Source organism: Octopus sinensis, linkage group LG20, assembly GCF_006345805.1.
Source record: "Octopus sinensis linkage group LG20, ASM634580v1, whole genome shotgun sequence".
In the NCBI taxonomy this organism is placed as follows: domain Eukaryota; kingdom Metazoa; phylum Mollusca; class Cephalopoda; order Octopoda; family Octopodidae; genus Octopus; species Octopus sinensis.
In genome coordinates, this window is record NC_043016.1 from 14,252,803 (window position 1) to 14,274,834 (window position 22,032).

At 39.0% G+C, this 22,032-nt stretch overlaps 1 protein-coding gene across 3 annotated transcripts in view; it reads right to left on the reverse strand.

Moving 5' to 3' along the window:
* The window catches only part of LOC115222462 (kelch-like protein 9), a 54,321-nt gene extending 33,071 nt beyond the window's left edge, over positions 1-21,250 (reverse strand). For 2 of the 3 annotated variants that reach the window (XM_029792663.2, XM_036511726.1), the window contains exon 1: positions 20,008-20,611. The gene's annotated coding sequence lies outside the window, so the exon portion shown is untranslated. The other variant, XM_029792664.2, reaches the window with a different exon arrangement.
* Between the last annotated feature and the right edge of the window lie 782 nt (positions 21,251-22,032).

The window sequence follows — 22,032 nt, forward strand, 5'->3', positions numbered from 1 at the left end:
TTAGGTGTTTTCGCTCAATAAACACTCACAACGCCCGGTCTGGGAATCAAAACCGCGATCCTACGACCGCGAGTCCGCTGCCCTAACCACTGGGCCATTGCGCCTCCACTTCAAAACAAATAGCACCTGTTGGAAAGGAAGAGCAAGGAAAGTGAGGATGAGGTGGTGAAAAATAAGAAAATGATTGGAGACCATGCTGGTTGGTGATACATGGTACTGCAGAAGACCTATGCTAAGCCAACAAGCATAGAACATGCACCCCGCTTTGTTGTGCCTATTCTATACCCTTTGGACAAATATTACCATGCATCTCCACCCATTTGTTGTCCACTCCATAGCCCCCTCATCCCACTACTACCCTCTGTTCTACCTATTCAGTACTCTTTCATCATGCCATGCCACATATAACTGATAGGAAAATGGTTGATTTGTGCATACCGAATATCACCTATTCCCAAACTTTCTCCACCTATACCCTGCTGCCCCTCTTTCCTCCCAAATCATAAGTCATGATGCCAGAATAAGAAGGGATTGCAATAGAGCAACCTTTACCTACCTTTCCCAATTCTCTTGTCACAATGATCCCTTGGACGTCTTACCTTGAGGACATAGCCTGGCCCCACTCATCATCATCAAATCTACCTCTCCTTTATCTATCACTCTAACCACCCATATATAATGTAGGGTAGCTCTAACTCTTGTCCAATTCAATCTTCTCGCACTCCTTCTTCACTGCTGATGTAGATTAGCGTAACCCTGTCCCATCACCAACCCTTTAATGTTACTTTTCATTTCCTTCCTCTTACCTCCACTCCTTTCCCAGTATTAAACCCAAGTAATTCCAATCACAATTGTTTTGGACCCTAACAAATCATTCAACCCATGCTGGCAAAGCAGACAGGCTGACCCACCCCACCACTGAATCAACCTACTCAACCCATTACCATACTGTCCCCCACCCCTTTCTCTGACCCCTCTAATTCCACCCCAAACTATTCCATCTCTTATTCCACTCATTATTATCCTCCCACAATAAACCGGTTTCTTTCCATCATAGGAGACTCCTTTTTTGCTATACAAGTGACCCCAACAGAGCTGGTACCACAAAAAACACCCAGTTTATTCTAAGTGTTTGGTAATCAATCTGAACAGCTATAATACATGTCTTTTGTCAAACCATTGTTATAGGGATGTAAACAAACCAACACTGGTTAAGCAATGGTGAGAGACAAACACACACACACAAACCACAGGCTTTTGAGTTTGTGTCAACTCACAAGGTTTTGGTTGGCTTGGGGTTATAGTAAGTAGCATGGCAACCTTTACCACCCAGTACATTCTGTAAAGTGGTTAGTGTCACGAAGGGCAACCAGTCATAGAAACCATGCCAAACAAGAGACATTACAGTACAATGGGATACCCTTACACATTGAATCCACCCAGACCGTCCTAGGCATGACAATTTGGAAAGTAGGTATAAAGTGATGATGATATATATGTGTATACATGTGTGTGTGTACATATACACACATATGTGTACATACATACATACATACATACATATATATATATATATATATATATATATGTACATACATATATATATACAAACACATATATATACACACACATTTATGTATGTTTGTGTATGTATATATATATATATATATATATATATATATATATATATACATACACACACACATTTATGTATGTTTGTGTATGTATATATATATATATATATATATATATATATATATATATATATATACACACAATGGTTAACACTCAGTGATAAAGGAGTATTTATCATCAAACCAAGACTACACTTTAAAAAATGTTATGCTCAGTGTTTGGTGGGATGTGAAGAGTGTTGTCAAATAGTTAACGTGAAGAAGTATTGTAATTATTTGGAATCATTGCACAACAATTAGTATGAAAGGGATCCATCCTTGGTCTGTTGTAAATGGTTGTTACTCTTCCACGTATTGCCCAAGTCATGCAGGAAAAGAGTATAGCATTAAATGTGGAGTTTTTGCATTCTCCTCCTCCTTACTCTCCTGATTAACAGTTCCATTCTGACTATCATCTTTTCGGATCATTGCAACATTATTTAGAAAAAGAAAAATTTATTATTCTTTCTCTTCTTCAACACCTTTAGAATTTTACACCCAAGAGATCAACAATTGTCAAATAGATGGAACTATATTATCAATAATGAGGTTAAGTATTATCTTGAGTCAGTATAACCATCAAGACCATTTGTTTCTTTCCCAGCCTAAAATGCAACAGGACTTTCTTTCCAACATAACACAGGCACATTAGTGTATATTTCTTTCTCTCCACCCCCAATTCTAGAAATATATACTTATAAATATCTTCATTTATGTAAGTTAAAAACAACCTCTTTTTTTTTCTCCCTTTTTATATGCTTGGATACAATCTTTTTTTTCCACTCCCTTTACGATAATAATGCATCCCAGTGGCCCATAAAAAGCACCTTTCGAGCATGGGGGCTCATGGAGATAATGTGGTCCAAAATGGTGTTGTGGAACTAGCAACAGTGCCTGTGGAATGTAAAAAGTACCTTTTGAGCGCTGGGCCTTATGAAGGCAATGTCAAATGACTGAGACCTTTGATAATATGCTGTGCTTGAGAAGGAAGATCCATCAAGCCAAATGAAATTGTAATCATGGCAGATACTGGTGTCACACAACTGGCACCCATGTTGGTGGCACGTAAAAGTGGTTGGCTGGAGTAGCTGACATTAGGAAGGGCATCCAGCCATAGAAACCATGCCAAATCAGGCTGGAGTCTGGTGCAGCCCCTCAGTTTACCAGCCCTGGTTAAACCATCCAACCCATGCCAGCATGGACAACAGATGTTCAATGATGATGATGATGATAAGAACCCAATTCTCATTTTCTCCTCTCGTAAACATTTTGCCACATTCATTCATCAAGTAAGTTCTCTATGTGTATTGAACTTTATATATTATGATGTGTAGAATTGTTTTATGTTTCTTATTCATTCACTTAACAATCCTTGGCTGTCTGCCACACAATTACGCTGCATCAAGCCCATCCAACACACAACTTGTACTTCAACCTTTCATCCTCTATAATTGCCAGTGTCCTCTCATGGGGGCATGATACAACAACCCCCGCTCTGTCCCACATGAAGATTCTGCACAGAGCCTAACCAACAATAACAATAAAAATGTAGCAAACACTAAAACAACAACGAAAATAATATCATTAAGTGTGTTTGTTGATAGCAGTTGTAAACATCACTGATGGTATCTTGTGTGCCCCATGCAGAGAATGAATAAATGATGATAAACTTAATGAAAGGTCAAACATAATTCTGTGAGTAAATCTTATTATTGCAGGCAAACCATAACACATGCTTTCATATTCCTTACAGGTTTGGGCATTATCAAACAACAACAAACAGTTTTACCACTGAAAACCTGCCTCCTCTGTCAGTTCCAAAACTTCAGGGACACAACCATCAATAAAGGCATGCTAAAAGTTAGGTCTTGTGAGATTGTGAAGATGCTGAAGTGGAGACAAGTGGGTGTGTTTCATGTGCAAGTAGTAAGATGTAAAGATTCCTCAGTTAAACCCCTCACAGGCATGAAACAATACAAATTTTTTCTGGTTAGTTTAAAGAACCTGGAGTAAGCATACTGTAAGATGAAAAATGAAATAGATAAGGTTGATGCCAGCGCCGCCTTTGTGCCGGTGGCATGTAAAAAGCACCAATCCGATCGTGGCCGTTGTCAGCCTTGCCTGGCACATGTGCTGGTGGCACGTAAAAAGCACCCACTACACTCATGGAGTGGTTGGTGTTAGGAAGGGCATCCAGCTGTAGAAACACTGCCAGATCAGACTGAGGCCTGGTGCAGCCTTCTGGCTTCCCAGATCCCCAGTCGAACCGTCCAACCCATGCTAGCATGGAGAACAGATGTTAAATGAAGTAGATAAGGTAGTCACAACATATTAATAGGATAATTAAGCTGATACTGGTCAAAGATAACTAAACAGCAACATTCATTTCTGCACAGGTATGCTCCACAGGTATGGTTGACAGACAAACAGGAGAGTTTTAAGAGACCTTTCTTCAGCTACCTAAACAATGATCCACAACCACCTCATTACCATGGAAGGTAGTTCAACAGACAAGTTGGTCAACACAATGATAACTTCTGTGATATCTAAGGAGGTCATGTATATAGTTCAAGAAATGAGGTGGTCAGGTGTAAGCATCTGGATTTCTGTGATGCAACTTGATCAAACAATTTGCAACACACACTTGAAGAAACCAACCAACCACCCCATGACCTACTAGTCTGGTGAATACACAAGTCAAATAAATTACATTCTCCCCAGGAAATGGGATAGCCAAGCAAATGTAAATACCAAGACCTTTCCTGGTGGAGAAAGCACTCCCCAACATGGATTAGTGGCCAGTGACTTCAAAGTTCAGAGCTAAGCAAACAGAGACAGAAGATGATATGGAGAAGGAAGCTAAAAGAACCGACAGTGAGTCATAGATTTCGAAAAATTCTGGCACAGATAACTGTAAGAAGGATTTAAATATGTGAAGTATAGATGACAACTGAAAATTCCAATAAAACAACCTACTTAGGGCTAGAAATCAGACACGGCTGGAGCAGAGTTCCAGCCTTACTGAAGGTGATGTAGTGATAAGATGACATGATTGATAGGTTGGGGTGGGATAAAAGCTAAGAAACAAGCTTAGAAGGGTGTAATAGAGAACGTTATCAAAAGGCTAGAAGAGCAGCTAAGTAATAGGGATATTTTGGCTAAGGGTGAGGTTAAAAGGGACGTGAGGATCAGAGGTGTAAAGTGATAAGGGTCGCTTGACATTGTGTGAGAGAGAATCGAGATGTCATTGGTGAGAAGTGTATTCAGAATGATGAAGGCACATTCATCCATTGATATTGGGACAAGAAAATGGTATGGAAGTAATGCTTATTATTTGAGGCTTTTTGAATGTGGAGAATATGTTGGATAAAGAGAATCTACCTCATGCTGACCATACATAGGAACAAGCAATTCCAATTGATAGCAGTGATTAAATGATTAAGCTAAAAGAACTGACAGTGAGTCATAGATTTAGAAAAATTCTGGCACGTATAACTGTAAGAAGAAGGATTTAAATATGTGGAGTATAGATGACAACTGAAAAGTTATTAAAGAGATTAAGGACATATTATAATGGTATGAATAGTAGGTGTGATGGGAAGGTGAGGGGAAGGGAGAAATGGATTATTAGTGTGATGAGAAGTCCTGAGAGAATCATTGAAGTAAAGTAATTATAATATAGAATAGCACTCCTTCGTAAACTACCCTGTCACCTTTCCCTCCCCTTTCTCACTAATCATTGACACTAACCTCTTCCCTCTCCCCTGTTTCCTTCCATATTACCTTCCTCTAGGAGTGTCCACTTCCACCTCATTGCTATAAATCTGTTCCTCTTACCTTCACACATCCCTAGAATCATTGAATCCCTACCCTTGTTCTTTTTTTTTTTCCTGCTGCTTTTGAGGATTCCCATGACTTACTGTCACCATCCAATTCCATTATTATGAATTTGAACAGGGAGCTTGTGTGATATTGCATCTTTCATTAGTGGATTCCACAACCATGGATGCCATTCCTCTGGATGTGTTGCAGTTACTCCCTTCAAAGAGCTTCGTGATCCTCACCACCGATCTTCTATTATTCCTCCACTCAGCATCAATGCAAGAAGCACCATTGACTCAGTTGAGCTATTCTGCAACCTTCCTTCAATAATAGGAATCAGTTTAGGCCCTGAGTCTTACAAGTTGCAAGGCAATCTTCATTAGTGCTGGTGCCACATAAAATGCACCCAGTACATTGTAAAGTGGTTGGCATTAGGAAGGGCACCCAGTCATAGAAACTATGCCAAAGCAGACATCAGAGGATGATGCAGTCCTGATTTGCATGAATGCATGCATTTGTGTGTGTGTGGTGGGTGGGGTGCATGATCATAATGTTAAGAATTTTGCTTTCTAACTACATGGTACTGGGTTTGGCCCTACTTCATGGCACCTTGGGTAAGTATCTTATACTATACCATTTGGCCAACTAAGCCCTTGTGAGCAGATTTGTAAATGGAAATTGTAAGAAGCCCCATTTGTATGTGTATGTGTGTGTATTTTCATGATACTGCATGATAGTTGTAAAAGAGTGTATATTCATATAAGCATGACTGTGGAGAAATATTGCCTCAAAGTAAGTCTACTTGATTATGAAAAAGAAAAGCTACTACAAAGGTCATGACATCTGATTCAATAATGCAAATGGCTGTAAACTCTACTGATAGTAGTGCACAGAACTACCAACTGTCAAAATATAATAACCCTCCCTCAACCTGTTCAATCACTATGACTCATTTGCTTCTATTATATAGGTGTGTTCCTGTGGACAGGTCCAACTCAGTGTGCATATTTTAGTGGATTCCAGGTTTAGTCAGCATATAATTTTTTATGAAATTCTGACAAGTCATTTTTAACATGTGTTATGGAAAGAAACTTTACATAGGATTTTAAAACTAATCAATAGTTGCAGGAATTATTACATAAGTATGCAAGATTGATTATATTGAATTATGACAAAATAATTGTAAATTGAAGAAGTAAAATGATTTGCTTGCTCCATTTTTTTAATATTGGATCGTTTGATCACCTTTGAAAATATGCAGTGCGTGAGAAGACCCAGAAAGCCAAGTGAGACCATAACTTGTGGCCTATGCCAGGGATGTAACCAGCCCACTTATGCATATCTTTCCTTCATTGGACACTAAACTCTGCTTGCAAAGACCTGTTGAGGCAAGTGAAATCGAAATCAAATCAAATTCACAAATTCGATGACTGGCACCCATGCCAGTGGAAGCGCTAAGAGCACCATCTGAGCGTGATCGCTGCCAGAGCAGCTGACTGGCTTCTGTGCCTGTGACATGTAAAAAGCACTATTCAAATGTGATCGTTACCAATGTTACCTTACTGGCACTTGTGCCAGTAGCACGTGAAAAACATTCGAGTGAGGTCATTGCCAGTGCCACTGGACTGGCTCCTGTGCAAGTGGCATGTAAAAAACACCACTTGAGCGTAGCTGTTGCCAGTACTGCCTGACTGACCCTCGTGCTGGTCGCACATAAAAAGCACACACTACACTCTCGGGATGGTTAGCATCAGGAAGGGCATCCAGCTGTAGAAACTCTGCCAGATCAGATTGGAGCCTGGTACAGCCATCTGGTTTGCCAGACCTCAGTCAAATGAGAGGTACAATAAAAACAAAGCATAAGATTCTGGAAAATATATCGGTGAATAAGCATATCTGCATTTTAGAGAATTGTGTATATTAGTGTGCATATATGTTCATGTGCATGTGTGTGCACTTCTGTTATAATTTACTTATTGTGTAAATGTATGTGTATTTGTATGTATCCTACCACTCTGTGCACAACATTCCTCATAAGTGTGTATGTATATCTGCAGGTGAGCATGCATATGTGAAATCTAGTGTGCAAGCATATATGTGTATGTGTGTATGTATGTATGAATGCATTAATGTGAAAGTGTGAGACTGTTGTAAATAACTAACATTTCTTAAAATGTGTGTGTAAGTGTGTTACTGAGCCATTTTGATATTCTTATTTAAAAATGGTGACAACTTTTCACCAGTGTTGCAATAATAATGAACAAAATTCTATTTTTGAAAGTTCAAAGAATCAGATTACCTTGAAATTGTTTTCAAGCATAATAGTTTATGTCCAAAGAGGTCAAAACATTTATCTGTTGACAATGCATAGTTTAGTCTAGAAACAAGAATACATACAAACAAAATTTATATCTTAGCAATGCATACATACATACACAAATATATATATATATATATATATATATATATATATATACATACACAAATATATATATATATATATATATATACACAAATATATATATATACATACACAAATATATATATATATATATATATACACAAATATATATATATACATACACAAATATATATATATATATATATATATATATATATATATATATATATATATACATACACAAATATATATATATATACATACACAAATATATATATACATACACAAATATATATATATATACATACACAATATATATATATATATACATACACAATATATATATATATACATACACAAATATATATATATATACATACACATAAATATATATATATACATACACAAATATATATATATATACATACACAAATATATATATATATTATATATATATATATATATATATATATATATACACACACACACACACACACACCATAGATATATGTATAAATCCAGATGCAATCATATAGCTGAAACTCTAGTAGGGTTAGAAATGAAATTGCAGGTGTGGAAGCAAAACCTGGAATCAAAGGGCCTTAAAGTTAACTTAGTAAAGAACAAAGTTCAAGTAAGCAAAAACACACAGAACAATACTCTCTTCATGTGATTGATTCAGTTAGTTACTAGAAGAGATGTTAGTACACTGTATGAAATTTCTAGGAAGCACAAACTGTGGTCAAACAAGAGAATGCAGTGGAATCACAGAAAGGTTAAAAGAGAAAGTAGACTTTGTTGTTGTAGATGCACTGGTGAAATTACAACAAACAGGAAACAGATTTCTTCAAATGCCCATGAGGGCCCTTTAGGGGAAATAGGCAGTTTCTGTTAGCTAGTTAACCAAACTAATTAACAATAGAAGAGGATACTCAGAAAGCATAGTTGCCGGAATATCTGTCTCTCACCATTTCACATCTGACTTCATCCCTAGTATTGTGCATCTCTTTTGCACACACACACACACACACTTCACATCATCTTTACAACCACATATTATCTCCCAGGCCGATACCCGCTACCCCCACCTGGTATTCATGACTAATAATGCCTCAACCCAAGCTGATTACCCACTGAATTTCCCTTTATCCCCATCTCTATGCACCTGCCACTCACTCCACCCTCATGAACTCATTTACCTGCTCAAACAACTTCTCTTATATTCACCCCTATGTAACTTGAGGGTACACCCTGACACAACTTGACCACTACCACCTTTCTTTTTCAACTGGGGTAATCACATATCACCTGTAGAGCAAGATACCTGTCGCTCTGTTATACTTTAGCCTTTCATCACCTCTCATCAACCCACCAACCTCAAGACTACAATATACTACAATTCCACATTCAAGGACTCTTGTCTTGTGAGTTAATACTTTAGAGGTAGTTGATAATTTGTTACTTAGGTGATGTAATTAGCAGCAGAGGAGGATGTTCCGAAGGTCTAGTTCAGTGGTTCCCAACCTTTTTATTTAAATGAGTTTTCCCATGGGCCCCTTTGAATATGCTTATACTTACATGTGTGTGTGTGTGTATATGAAATTTTCATAAGACCCCTCCCCCACCCGAGGGACGATCAGAGGTCCATGGACCCCAAGTTGGGAACCACTGGCCTAGTGGCTGAAATTAAAACTGTCTGGGGGAAAGTTTTGAGGACAGTTATCTTTGATAAGAAAGGGCCTCTCCTTCAAAGTGAAAGGCAGATTGTATGATGCTTGTGTAAGAACAGCAATGTTACACAGTTGCAAAAGGTGGGCTGTGAATGCAGAGAATATGTTAAAGCTTGAAAGAAATGCAGCTCGCATGCTATGCTGAATGTTCATTGTCAGTGTGCATGTATGGGAAAAAGTGTTGAGAGAAAAACTGAGCATAAGAGGCATCAGATGCAGTGTGCAAAAGAGAAGACCATGCTGGTATGGCTGCGTGATGCTGACAGGAGGTGAAGACAGCTGCATAAGGAAGTGCCATTCACTAAATGAGGACGGAATCTGTGGAAGACGAAAACCTAGGAAAACAGGAAATAAAGTGATGAAAAATGACTTTCAGATGTTGGACCTCACAAAGGAGATGACAAAGAATCAAGACAATTGGTGATTTGCTGCACTTGAGAAGACCCAACCATCAAAGAAAAATCAAGACCATAAAGGCATATCTCATATCTGTGCCCCTAAGAAATATCTCCCCCCTAAACTCATCTTCCTAATACTCGCTTTCCTCCACCCATGTTAACCATCCACTACATTCCCTCTCTACCCCCCCCTATCCAATCCTCTCCACCATTTCACTTATACACACTTCCTTCTAACTTAAGGGTATGACCTGACACATCATCTTCACCAGCTTCTCTCTCTTTCCTCCCTCTTTTCTTCCATTTGGAGTAGCCATGCATCATCTCCTGTACAAGATACCTTTGTTTTTTTTATACCTGTTATACTTTTTTAACTTCTCATCACCAAATACAAAGCCACCTGCATCATAATTACTCCCACTCAGTTAAGGGGTCATGTCTTGCAAGTTACTTGGTGACCTCACTGGTCGCTGGTGTCACATAAAAAGCAACAAGTACAACTGTGGAAATGGTGCCTGAGGTGACAGAGTTTGGTACAGTTATCTATCCAACCTGTGAAAATGGGTTCTCATTCCTAAGGTATTTGCAATGTTATTATTATTATTATTGCTTGGAATCGAACTCGGAATCTGGGGGTTAGTAGCCCACGCTCTTAACCACTACGCCATATGCTCATGGGCAATTACGGAGTGAATTTTATGGCTTATAAATCTAATATTTTTCTATCCTTCCTTAATACCAGTTCCCCATATGCTGCTCATATCTGCACTCGGTCTGCTTAGGAGGTTGTTGTGTCCTAGCATATGTGCTGCTTCCTTTAGTTTTCGTATTTTCCAGTGGTGTTCTTTGTCTATTATTTTAACTTCATCCCACAGTGGAGGGTCTCCATTTTTCCATACATGATCAGCTATACACGATTTATCAATATCTCCTCAAGACACCTGAAGAAGGATGGAGGGTATATCAGCTGAAATGTTGTGTTAACAACAAACAAGATGAGGACAAATATCCATTGAATGTAAATAATGTACATAATTCCTCTTCATCATCATCGTTTAATGTCCGTTTTCCATGCTAGCACGGGTTGGACAATTCGACCGGGGTCTGAGAAGCCAGGAGGCTGAACCAGGCTCCAGTCTGATCTGGCAGTGTTTCTACAGCTGGAAGCCCTTCCTAATGCCAACCACTCCATGAGTGTAGTGGGTGCTTTTTATGTGCCACCGGCACAGGTGCCAGGGGAGGCCGGCAGCGGCCACGATCAGTTGGTGCTTTTTACGTGCCACCGGCACAGAAGCCTATCAAGGCAGTGCTGGCATTGGCCACGTTCGGATGGTGCTTTTTATGTGCCACCGGCACAGAAGCCAGTCAAGGCGGCACTGACATCGGCCACATTCGGATGGTGCTTTTTACGTGCCGCCAGCACAGGTATCGTAACTACAATTTCCTCCTCTCTTAAATATAGAACTGTAAGGAAAATGGAGATTAAATGAGGACACACACACAAATATATATACATACATACACATATAATAATCATCATCATCATCCTTTAACATCCATGTTCCATGCTGGCATGGGATGGATGGTTTATCAAGAATCCAGTGGATCCAAGGACAACATCTTGCTCCAGTATCTGCTTCAGCAAAGTTTCTACAGTTGGATGCCCTTCCAAATGCCAACCACTTTACAGTTTGTACTAGGTACATTTTTTTTTGCATCACCAACACTAGTGCGGTCACCATATAGTTCACAAGTCTTGAAACTTAATTGGGGGTAACTGTGTTCTTATGTTTCGAGGGGTGGTGATGAAGATATGGGCGAAGAGGTTGGGGTTCTTGTTGTTAGGGAGCTACATGGCTACTCACATTTAGGAGAATGAATTGGTGGTATTTCCAAAGAGATCGTAGCAAAGAGGTACCCAGGTGGCACCTTCATAGGAAGAGTTGCAATGAATGAGGGTTTGGTGGAAGAGGTAAGGAGAGTGGGAGTAAGAGAGGGAGGTAGGCAACATCTGTAAATATTAAGGGTTGAGGAGATGGGGTGTATGAGTTGAGGTGGGGGAGCTAGAGGGAAGCTAGCAGAAGGGTGGTCATCATGATACCATTGACGGGGGGTGGGGGCAGAGAAGAGAGATGATGAGTTTGGGTAAGCTACAGGAGCTGAGGAGAGAGATAGACAGGTGTAGTGCATGAGGAGAGATGATTTCATGGTCCAAGGAGGGGAGAATAGGGTGGCTATTGTAACATGGATGTGGAGAACAATATCAATGGATGAAGAATGACTAACAAGTGAGATGTTTCTGGATAGCAAGAGAGAAAAATTGTAACAGGATGGAAGGAAAAAGCTGGAGTGGTAGAGATGCAAGGGTGGGGTGAGGCAACATGAGAGGAAAATTAGAGGATTGAATGATTGAGGTGAACATATCTCTCTCACTCTCTCTCTCTTCATATATATACATAATGTAGCTGTGTGGTAAGAAACTTGCTTCCCAACCACAAGGTTCTGGGTTCGGTTCCACTCTGTGACACCCTTGGGCAAGTAGATTCTACTTTCGCCACAGACTGACTAAAGCCTTGTGAGTGGATGGAAACTGAAAGAAGCCTGTCGTATATATTTATATATGTATCTTGGACCATCTAACATAAGAAGATGTGAGGGAAAGCAGACAGGAAAGGAACAACAGACTAGGGTGGAAGAGCCCTTGAAGGAAAGAATGGCTGGAGTATTAGGGTGCTGAGTAGATAGACAAGCTGTGGGTGGGAGGATGGCAAGAGAAAAGGTGGCTGAGAGAGAGAGAGAACAGTGGAGAAGACAACATTGGAAAGGATACCACGGTAGGAGAATGAAGAGGAAGAGTAGAGTGTGTATGCTGTGGAGGAGGGGGGGTAGTGAGATAAAGGTAAGAGGAAGATGTTAGATGATGGGCGTTGAGAGCAGTGTATAGTGAAGTATAGCAGTGTTGCACTGATAATTGTAAGTCTATCATAGGTTCAATACCTGCACTGGGCAGTGTGTTGTGTTCTTGAGCAAAGCATTCTATTCAATGTTGTTCTGTGATAACTTTGACACTGACGTGTGGCACTCTGTACACTGGACCAGGTAGTGTTAATTTGATGGAAGAACAACTAATGGTGCAGCACAAGAGTTTGGTCACTATAAATAAATTATCTGTACAGATTGCTCAAGAAATTGCAGAACCGTTTTTCTCAGCTTATGAGAGACAACTATTAATCTCCCTCTCTATCTCTCATATATATATATATATATATATATATATATATATATATATATATATATATAGGGATTAATCTTCTCTCTTTGCTCTTTCACACCATTTGGGCTCAACTCTCCTCCCCGACTCCTACTTCTCTTCACTCCTACATCTTTTCACCCCTACTCTCTTTCCCTTTTCTCCCTTACTCTTTCTCTCCGCTCCCTCACTCTCCTTCTCTCCCCCTCCCTCCTCCTTCTTCCCACCTAACTCTCCTCTCTTGCCCCAACTCCTACTTCCCTTCACCTCTACTCTCTTTCTCTCCCCTCCTACTCTCTTACTCTCTCCTCCTCACATACCCACCTTCACCTCCCACATAAGCCCACCCACCCCTACACCACCTTCCCATCCTATCCACACCCACCCCACCCCTCTGCCTACCCACAAACCCCGCCCATGTTTTCCCCACTCTCGCCTCTCCCACCTCCCAACAACATCACACCACCCATACACCTATCACCACATCTTCACACTTACACATACACACACACATCCAGACCACCAGCCCTCTTTCACACGCACATACATACTCTCTTATACACACACGCACCTTCGTGTTGGGGGTCATCTTTACTTTGTTATCTCCCCTACTTTCCTTCCTGTGTTTGACCCTCTGTCCGGCACTAGCCGCCATGATAGATCGTTAGCCACTACACACATTTTTTTCTTTCCTTGTTTTTTCTGTAGAAGAGCGTAAGCTCAAAATGTAAAAGACTTTTTTCTATTCCTGAGCGTTATACTAATACATCTGTTTGTTTTGTACACCACCTGTCTTCGTTTTTTGTTTTTTTCTTAAACTCTCCCTATATATATACAAGTAAATTGGTTTCAAACCCTAAACAGGAATGGCTCACAAATCAGAAATACAACAACAAAAAGTGATTCTCAAGATAGAAACGTGTGTGGCTATGTGGTTGGGTTGATTAAAACCTCATGAGTGGATTTGGTAAGCAGAAATTGAAAGGAGCCCATCGTGTGTATATGTAATGGATAATGGACAAAAGAATACAATTGTGAATATTGATTACAAATGGGATTCCTCCATAGGTTCTTTGCAGGAACATTAGTTGAGAGACCCAGGGCAGCTCTTCCATTTGCAACCCCCTGACCCCACATAAAACACATTGCCTACAGCAGACCCAAAAGTGGTGGCCCATTAAAAGTGTCGCCCAGGGCTGACTGCCTCTACTGCGTCCCCCCCACCCCAGCTATGCTAGTGAATGGGGTCGATTCATTCAACAAAAGATTCTTTAAGGTGGTGCCCCAGGATGGCCACAGCCTAATGACTGAAATGAGTGTGTGTATACATGGGGCTGTGCTATTGGTGCAGGTGGCTCTGGCTTTCCGCATCTGGCGTTTCTGTTCTGCTGACTGAATCCGTCTCTCCTCGGCTGTCTTTGCTCCTGTGGTGATTGCGCTGCTCCAGGATGAGCGGTCGGCAGCAAGTGTTTCCCAAGTCTCTGTGCCGATGGAGAAGTCTTTGAGAGAGACTTTGAGACTGTCCTTGAGGGAGGGGCTTCCTTGCCCGGATTGGCCTCACCAGCCACCTCCGGTCTCATAGCAGCAATTCCACCAAATGATATCAATGGTCATCTTCGAACCCGAAGAACGAACATTATTATATATGTATATACACACAGACACAAATACACATGTGTGTGTCCATGTGTGTATGTCGTGTGTATCTTTGCCTTGACATCATGTGATAGCTGAGCATCAATGTTATATAAGTGATGTTGTTTGGTCCCAGTCTTCTATGGAAAACACTTTCTGATCATGAGGGAAATATTACCTTGCTTGGAAACAGGTGATGGTTGGTGACAGGAAGGGCATCCAGCTGTGGAAAAGCTGCTACAACAAATTTTGTGAGACCCATGTAAACATAGAAAAGTGAATGTTAAATGATGACGAGGCACAGGGTTGGCTGTGTGGTAAGTAGCTTGCTTCCACTGGCATATGGGTGTTGATTTTTTTGTCATTGAAAGAGTGAGTTGTTACCGTTGTTTTATTGTTGAAATTTTGAACTGTTGTATTGCGAAATTGTTGGCCTGTTGTGAGAAGGCTCTTCCCCAGTCATGGGTGAAGCTGCAAGGAGTAGTTATACGTCGGCCGTGATTAAAAGTACACCACCCAACACCCTGTAAGTTTGGCAAATTGTGGTCGAAGAAAGTAAATGGAAAGATGCAAGAAAGTTGTTGAACAAGGATGGAGAGAGTCTTTTACTGACACCCCCAGTGAAAGTTAGTAAAAAGGTGGAAAATAGAACTGTCGTCTACAGAATGTAGTCAACAGTCCTGAAGAAAATTGAGGTAGCTCCAATAGAGGAGATTGAAGAATGTTTAAAGGAGGTGAAGGAGTATACCACCTTCTATACCAGAGGAAGAAAATTTGGCACAGTGGAGGTTAGGTTCACTAGCGAGGAGTTAGAAATAAACCACTCTACTGTGTCAATTAAAACCAAGTTGAGGACCTTACTACCAAGTTATTGTGGAAGAAGAGTGTCCTGAAATAGAGGAGGCATGGCTGGAGGCAGCAGTGATGGAAAATATGGAAGATGAAGCAAAAGTATTGAAAATAACGAGAACAGAGGAAATCAACTGATGGGCACATGGGCTGGAACTCACGGTTCTAGTTGGCCTAATGGAGATGCATGAGATTGCAGAAGAGGTGAGATTACTAGATGGATATACAATGAGAATAATGGTGGAAGGGAGACCTCCTACCAGCTATCAATGTGGTAAAAAAGATAATTTAAGGGCTGTTTGCTCACAGAATGAAGAGGAGAAGGTGGAAGTAGTGGAACAGAAGGAAGAAACCCCAATAGTAGTGGAGCAGGCAATGGAGGTTGATTGTACTGTGCCGAAGAGGAGGAAGAACAGTGGAGACTCACCTCCAAAGATTGTGAGAAAGAAGAGAAGAGGTGGGAAAAAGGAAAAAAATGAATGAGAAGCCAGAAAATGGCAAGATGAAGGAAAAAAATGTGGAAATGTGTGAATGGAGGACGATAGTGAGAAGACTATACGGAGGGTGGAGGAAGATGAAAGTTCGAAGATTGTCATGAGTGAAAGACGGGAAGAGGAGGAATTTGAATTGACAGACGACGAGGATGAAGTGATGGATGAGAGTGAACAGGAGTAAAGGAGGAATAATTTTGGAAGGAATATTCGGAATTTGATAATTTACAAGTGTGGAAATTGAGGAAAAAGTCACAAAAATGAAGAACTTCAGAGTCAAATTGATAGGTAAGGATATTTTAGAGCTATTTTATTAGAAAGAGATAGAGGTGAAAGATTACAGACATTGTTTGAAAGGAAAATGATAGTCACCAAGTGGCAGGTTTGATATGACGAGCTGTCACCGGTGGTGGGATATGAAGAATTGAAACCATGAAGGACTCATTATGAACTAAAGTTCTTTGTGAAAAATTGTTTATCTTAAAAAGACTGCTAATTGTTGTATAAATAGTAAAAGTGGAACTGCCTGCTTGTGGCGGGTAGGTAATCCACTTCATCTTCATCAAATTCATGTAATTCATTTGTATATGTTTTATGTACCCCACTGTTTTGTCCTTGTATGACTTTGTATCGTCCCCCTCTGTGTTTGAGCCCTTGTAGCTAATAAAGAAAGTAGCTTGCTTACGAACTATATGGTTCCGGGTTCAGTCCCACTGTGTGGCACCTTGGGCAAGTGTCTTCTACTATAGCCTTGGTCTGACCAAAGCCTTGTGAGTGGATTTGGTAGACAGAAACTGAAAGAAGCCTGTCGTATATATGTATATATATATATTTATTTATTTATGTGTGTGTATATTTGTGTCTGTGTTTGTACCCCAACATCACTTGACAACTGATGCTGGTGTGTTTATGACCCCATAACAGTGGTTTGGCAAGAGAGACCGATAGAATAAGTACTAGGCTTACAAAGAATAAGTCCTGGGGGTTGATTTGTTCGACTAAAGATGATGTTTCAGCATGGCCACAAGCAAATGACTGAAACAAGTAAAAGAATAAAATGAATATGTCTGAATTACAACTGTCTGACGAATGGGAACATGAAACTCTGAGTAACAGTTTTTTTTGTGATGTTTTTGCAGCTTTAATAATAATAAAGCATATTACTCTACCTCCGGTATTCAAGTACTACTTTTTCTCACCCGGTTTCAGATTTACATGCTTACTCTGGTATATATTTTTATATATAGTTTTTCTTAACCACAAAGCTACACAGTATGGTTAAGAAGTTTGTTTCTCAACCACAGGGTTTCAGATTCAGTCCCACTGTGTGGAACTTTGGGCAAGTGTCTTCTACTATAGCCCTGGGCTAACCAAAGCCTTGCATGTGAATTTGGTGGGCAAAAGCTGAAAGAAATCCATCACATTCATGTGTGTGTGTATGTGTGGCTCCTTGCCTTGACATTGCATGATTATTGCAAAAGCATGTCTGTCTGTAGGGAAATATTACCTTGTTTAGCAACAAGAAAAAAAATCTACTTCAATAAACTCCATCTGTCCCAAGCAAGCATTAAGAGGTGAAAATTAAAACAATGACAACACACACGCACATTGAATTACCAGCCTCCATAACTACCATCATTTCAATGCATGTTTTGCTGTGAATGGTCGAGTCTTTCACAGCACTCATTTCAATAATCAGTCAGCTTCTTCTTCATCTCCTCCACAAGCTGTGGCACCTTCAGGTCGCTTTTCACTTGATTCCGAGTTTTCCTTGGTCTCCTACTTCCATGAGCTCCACTAATTTGGAGCACTTGACATCCTTATACAGCGATCATCCTCCATTCACATCTCATGCCCATACCAACCGCCTTCTCTCTTGCACATTGTACTTAGTTTTTCTCTCGGCTGGTTTGTACCCTGGCGCTTATGCACAACTAATATTACACAACCACAGAGCATACTTCATTTCTTTCCAACCTTCACAAGTCTTTTACATTCAAAGCCTGTATCTCACTACCATGCAGAATTGCAAATTCTAACACAAGCATCATACAATTTGACCATCACTCTGAGAGAGGAAGGCCTTTGTTACCAGCAGTGTTAATAGCACCGTGAACTTTTGCCAACCTGTTCTTATTCTGGTTTCTATAATTCCAGAGCAATCACATCCACAGCTACTTATGTCAACAACAGAAACTATCAACTACTTAAATAGTGAGTGAACCAACCAGGCATTTAAGAGACTAATTCGCTTAAATGCCCAGCTCTTAGTCATTATTTTGTATGTGGTCCTTCTGTTACCTACAAAGCCTGCTTTTTCCATCAAAGTGCCTCTAATTCCACAATATCTCTGGTACATCCACAGCTTATACAGGGTACAACATATGGAGTTCCTATCTACTCTTTTTCTATATTGAGTCTATATTGAGTCCAGCCATTTCCCTGGAAACACCAGGGTCGAAAATTCTTTACTGCTTGCCTTGGCCAAGTTTGAGGCCCCTTGATTGTAGGTTTTGTTTTCCCGTCTGGAATACATACACATATTTATTTATAAACTTGCTCCCAATTCAAATATACTTGAGACATATTCAAACAAGAACGCCATTCGTTTATTTTGTCATGGAGAAAAATTCTGGCTGTAGACAAAAAGGTGTAAACATACCAGGTCAATTCGGAGAGCCCTCACCTCACCCCCGACTACTGTTTTTGTTAACAGTGAGAATTTTTTCTTCGTGAAAATAAATGCAGTGAACAGCCTTCTGGCGGTTTCGAATGCCTGAAGCGTATCTGAACTGGTGACATGTTTATATTTATTTATATAAATCACTTAGTGCTTCTAATCCACACACACATATATATATATATATATATATATATATATATATAACAATATACATATGCACGCATTCATATATACATACATTTATGCCTTACCTAGTACCCTCAACTCCTATAGAAGTCATAGGGGTACAGTTGTGACGTAAGGTGTGTCTTGGGCATCCTAAAACCTGGTGGGGCCCATCCTCCTATTGATTAAGAAAGAAAAACTGACACTTTATTTATCGATCCCAAATGGATAAAAGGCAAAGTTGACCTCGGCGAGATTTGAACCCAAAGCACAGAGAACCGGAACGATTACCGCAAACCAATATATTCAAAGCTTTAACGACTGACAATCGGCTGCTCTACTCACACATACATACATACAAAACATACATACACATACGTATAGACACACACACACATATATAGCACATATATATATATATATATATATATATATATATATGTATATGTATATGTATATATATGGCGTGTGTATATATATGGCGTGTGTATATATATGTGTGTGTGTGTGGCACACCTATTACCAAATGTTAGTAAATAATGTTATACATAGACCCGAATAAAATAGTACAAATGACACAAGAATACTTCAAAATTGTACATTTTTGGGGGAAAATCTCCAAAAAAGCTGTGTGTATATAGCATAGAAACATGTTATTTTGTAGAAGATAGTTGTACCTTCCAAACCATAATTTATTTCCATGTTTATTACATCAAGGTGCTTGCAACAGCTTCTGCGACCACATTCATTATATTACACTTAATAATTGTCAAATGAAATATTAAAACAGTGGAAGGAGTTCGACCATACTTAAAAGAACTTTTGCTAAAAAAAGACACAAACGAATGGTTAGAATGAATATATTTTCAAGTTAATGGAAGAAGCCCATACAGTTCTGAACACTACTTACCTCAATACAACTAGTAGATAGTATATCCTCTGAATATGTAGTATATATTTTCATAAGAACTATGTGTAATTCCTACTGGAAGTGTTGATGATATTACAAAAGAGCAGCTGTAGAAGATTGTTTATTTGTGTACGTAAATACACACTGACAACACACTTGGAATTGTGTGTTGGTAAATATTCATTCATGTGTACTTCTTATACACAGTTGGGTGTGTATCTGTGTATATAAATACAATGTGTATATATACACACATATATATATATATATATATGTGTGTGTGTATACACAAATATATATTTGTATCTTTGAGTGTATGTGTGTGTATATATATATATATGTTTATATATATATATATATATATATATGCACGTATGTGTGTGTGTATATAGATATATATAGATGTATATTATATATATATATATATATATATATATAAGAAGAGAGAAGGAGAGAGAGTAGAGAAGAAAAGGGGGTAGGAAACTTAGATGTTGGGTAGTTAACAGTTATGTACCCCCCCGAATGCAGGTGCGTGTCTTTGGACGAAGTAGTAGACTAAAAGAAACAGAGGCAGTGAATGAGAGAAAAACGGAAGTCAAACTAGCCTTACCTCAAATTCTTACACTACTCTTCTTCCGTTCTTATAGAATATGTTTTCACCAATTTATAACTTGTATTTTCTTCTAGAATTTTTCATTTTAAATCATAAGACAATTAATTTTATAAAGACAGTTCAAAAAATTATTTTTATCATAGATATCCAAGCCATATGCCAAAAAAGAGATATAGTTGCTCTTTAGCCCCAGGTCAACATGTTCAAGTAGAATTTATGACCAAAAGCTATAAACATCCTGTTTTCTTTTCCCCCTTTTTTTTTTGTTTTTGTCCCCCCGGAAGAATTCCAACTAACGTGTCATTCTTATTTGAATCGACGGAGTATATTTTAAGAGAGTCTATCAATCAAATATCACCCTGGCAGGTTCGATATCGTTCCTTGTGCTTCTCCTGTCCTCGCTGCTGAATATTATCATTTTCCGGTCTAATAGTTGCCCAATTTCACTCAAAATGAAATTTTAATTTTAAGATAATCTTGGACTGTGAAAAAAAAAAAGGGTGGACACATACAAAGTGTATAACCAAATATTGATGAAAACGAATGTTCAGATTGAATTTAATCTTAATTTAAGTATTTTTGTCTGAAATCTAGAAATCGTGTATCTAAACACTGTTCGTGGTGGGTTTTATGCAAAACTTGCCAATCTGTGGCTGTTCTCTGTGTGTGTATATATATATATATATATATATATATATATATATATATATAGTGTGTATATATGTGTCTAAATATATATATAGTGTGTGTGTGTAAATAGTGTGTATATATGTGTCTAAATATATATAGTGTGTGTGTGTAAATAGTGTGTATGTATATAGTGTGTGTGTATATATGTGTCTATATATATAATGTGTGTAAATAGTGTGTATGTTTATAGTGTGTGTTTGTATATATAGTGTGTTTATATATGTGTGTGTATGTTTGTGTTTATACTTTTGACATGTTTATTTTAATTTTAACGAGTGTCACAAATAAAACCTCTGGAATTCTTGTCTTCTCATTCCGATTGCAATTACAAAAAATGACATTAACACTTCTAATAGTTTTGGAAATGGCATTCACATCACCTCTCATTCACACACTCCAAAATAAAGCCATCGATAGAGCCTCTATGTCGTCGCGAAACCTGCCAGAAATAGCTGCCGAATCTTCCTCGACTCAAATTCTACCGACTTAGAAGAGGACACGTTGAATAATCAACCCTGGATTCCTCGCTCATGGGAAAGAAAAAGAACTAAGGGTCATGGATGGAATGCTATTGATAAGTTTACTCAGTCAGGCCTATCGTGGGGCTAAACAATATTACTCCACACAATGTACAAAAGTATTAACTTCATAATATTACTACACTATTGTCACTATTGGCAGTGAATACAGAAAACAAAATAATTTTTTTCAGTTTTATATGT